Below are 3,563 nucleotides of genomic sequence, written 5' to 3' on the forward strand. Positions count from 1 at the left end.
ATTCATGAAAGTCCTTGTTTGCAATGAGGGCCTGTGAGCAAGTAGGGGTTAAAAGTCTTGCTCAGGGACAAATTTCATTTCATCGACACATATGCTGGCGTGGCCTGGAATCGTACCTGGGGCAACCAGGGACTCTGGCTCCCTAGGCGGGCTCACTAACCACTCAGCTATGGCTGCCCCCTATTTTCAAAAGATTTGGACACATATTGAAAACATTTGGAAAAACATGACTACTTTTACTATTGGTACTTACTATTGGTACTTTAAGTATATTATGATGCCAGTACCTCAAGAACAATTTTGAATACAGGACTTTTATTACGTATTTCTACACTGTCGTAGAAACTACTTTGGAGTGCAGGAAGATCAGTCTCAAGCCTTATGCCAAGAAAACAAATTAAGTATTGACAGTTAACACAAAGGACAAAAACCATTGCCACTGCTGACTTGTGCTTGAGGTAGTCGAGGAAATACCTCGGGCCTGGACTACTTCAACAGCACAGGATCAAGGAGGGCATCAAGGAGTGCCTGGAATGCCCTGCATGGGATGAGGAGAGTGTGGAAATCTGACATACAGTGCAGTACAGTGGAGTCAGTACTGCTGTATGGGGCCGAGACATGGACCCTCACAGCACAACAGGAAAAGGCCCTGCATGGCTTTTACACAAGAATGCTATGAATGGCCACATCAGAAACATGGACCTCTACGGAGGCCTCCGTCACAGACAAGATCAGGAAGAGAAGGATGAGGCTGACAGGGCACTGTGTCAGGCACCCGGAACTGATGGTAAGCAAACTGACACTGTGGGAGACAACCCAGGGCACAAGCCAGGAAAGGAAAGAGGCACACCACCAGATACATTGCAGCGTGACAGTGGAGCTAACAACCAGGGGTGTATTGGTGATTTGTTTTCCGGCAGAACGGTATTTTAATGACGTTGTGCGCATATTATTTTTCCTTAAAGTAGGAAACATGTTTGTATAGGAAATGTTTTTAAGGTTAGTTTTAGTCTTTTTAAACTAATACAAATTCAAGGAATGCCATAAGTTATAGGAGCTGAAACTAAAAGTGTGCTTTGAACGAGTATCTTTCTTTTCTTTGACGGTGGCTGAGGCATTGCTGCGTGCAGATAGGATACTGGCAGCAGCGGCTACTCAAGCCAAAATGCTGTGTGTTGCTTACCGTGTATAGCCTATAGATGCGAGGAGTGAGTAAAAGTACAAAGGTATTGGCATCAAAATATGCTTAAAGTACCAAAAGTAAAAGTACATTTTTTTTTGAAAATAGCAGATCTACAAGCTCACAACGCGTCGCGATGCGACGCGTTGTGAGCTTGTAGATCGGCTATTTTCAAATAGCCTATATAAATAAAACAGGCTTAAGTGGTTAATGTATGTTTTATAATATCTCTGCTGTCCGGCAGGAACCAGCTAAGTCCAGGAAAATGAAAAAACCAAAACCAAAATGGAGTTAGGAGGTTTCGTTCATCATTGATATGAACAGCTAAATGGACCTCCAAGCTCACAATGAGGTTGGAGGTCAAAAGGGGCTGGAGCCTGGAGTCAGCAGAACCAGCTAACTCCACCCCCCTATGCTGGAGTTAGCTGGTTTAGCAGAAGGTTTGAGGATCCAATGGAGTTAGGAGGTTTTGTCAGAAGCGCTTTTGAATACTTTTTATTGGTTCAATCTTTTTTTTACCAACACACAGACATAAAGGGTGTTCAATAGCACTGATTTATGGGGAAAAAAATGCAAAAGCATGTTTTGCATTACTCAAAATGGAGTTAGCTGGTTCCTGCCGGACCGCAAAGATATAATAATTTATATCTGCAAAGTAACTATAGTAACTAAAGTTTTCAAATAATTGTAGTAGAGTAAAAGTACAATATTTGCCTCTGAGATGTAGTGGAGTAGAAGTAAATGTACTTAGTTACTTTACACCACTGATCTTAATTCATCTCTCTGTATGCTCTGAAACGATGGCTCTCTTTCTGTTTGAGGGTCGTGGATAATGGTGGAATGCTCTTACTTTTATTTCTTTAGGTCTATCTGCCAGGGACAAAACATTGAGTTTCCACATCAGTGTGACATTTACATGGATGGTAATGTACCCATTTTATGCACCACTATCTGTGAGAAATTAAAAACTGCAGGTCTGCCACAACCTCTTTTATATCAAAGCAGAAGACTGTTCTGTTTTTTTGCTGCATTTCACGGAGGTTTTTGAGTCATCTCCTGTGCTGCATATCCTCATATATCTTTTATGTTTTTTTTATTTCAGGTTATTATCTCTGGCCGGGCGGAAGGCCGGGAGGCAGAGATTGTTGTGTGTGTGTGTGTGTGTGTGTGTGTGTGTGTGTGTGTGTGTGTGTGTGTGTGTGTGTGTGTGTGTGTGTGTGTGTCTGTGCGTGCGTGCGCACGTGCACGTGCACGTGCACGTGCACGTGCGCATGTGTCTGTCTGTCTGTCTGTCTGTCTGTCTGTCTGTCTGTCTGTCTGTCTGTCTGTCTGTCTGTCTGTGTGCACAGCTAATCTTGCACTCCACACCAAATTGTGTAACATGGTGGCACTAGCTTCAGCCAGCTTCATGTTTTGGCCTAACTAATGGAACTGGCCTTACAATCATAACATTTTCCTCAGGAATCCTTGGATCATGACGCACTAGGCCCATTTTCGCCTAACTAGATTTACCTTTTTTTGTTTCTATCTTCAAAACACACCTTTTGCTACCATCCTGTTTGCCTAGTAGGTTGGCTTCGAAATACCAAATTCCTTACAAAACGCGCCATATACTGTATCTGACCCCTGAATTTGAATGGCATGTTGAGGGGTCTCTGTAGACTGTACCTCCAAAAGCGCTTTAACTTCTGCCCATATGGTATATGGTATAAATGTCACTGGTTGTTGAAGAATAGGTCAAAATATCATTTGGACCCAAAATAGGTCCAAATGATATTGGGAGTCAGGGGACAATGTGTTTCAAAAAGGGTCTTGTGATATTCCATACTGTTAGTGTAATTGGCTGCCAAAAGTAGTGTCAGGGACCTATTTCGGCTTATAAATGGCATAAATCATGAACGCAACATACAATCAACCCCTAATAAGAAGGGTTAGGGTTACTGGGGTGAGGGGACTCTATACAGTACACAGTCTGTAGGCAGGTTATTAAAATTGTTAATAAACTGATAAGTTATCAATTCAATTATTGCTCTCACTTAATTCAATAGGAAGAGTAATCCCAACAGAAGAGACTTTCTGAAGGTTTTCTGAAACATCAACGTGCTATGTCTATATTGTGCAACACAGTCCCCTCTGGTACCCTTGATGCCCTGCCACTATCTATCTGAATTATGGAGGTGCAAGCCCATTTAAAACCTTAAGGATGAGGCAAGCATCTGCACATGTCTTAAAACTAAACGTTGTACTATTATAGAAGTGATGATAACTATTGGCCTTTCAGTCCAGTACTTTAGTGTCTGTTTGCAAAGGGATTCAGTTTATTTCAGAGATGTCAAGCTTGTTTGTGGCCAGCTGGGAGAAAAGCACCTCTGTTGTGAGGTAT

The sequence above is a fragment of the Gymnoscopelus braueri genome (genome assembly GCF_963280865.1).
Source record: "Gymnoscopelus braueri genome assembly, chromosome: 3".
Lineage (NCBI taxonomy): Eukaryota > Metazoa > Chordata > Actinopteri > Myctophiformes > Myctophidae > Gymnoscopelus > Gymnoscopelus braueri.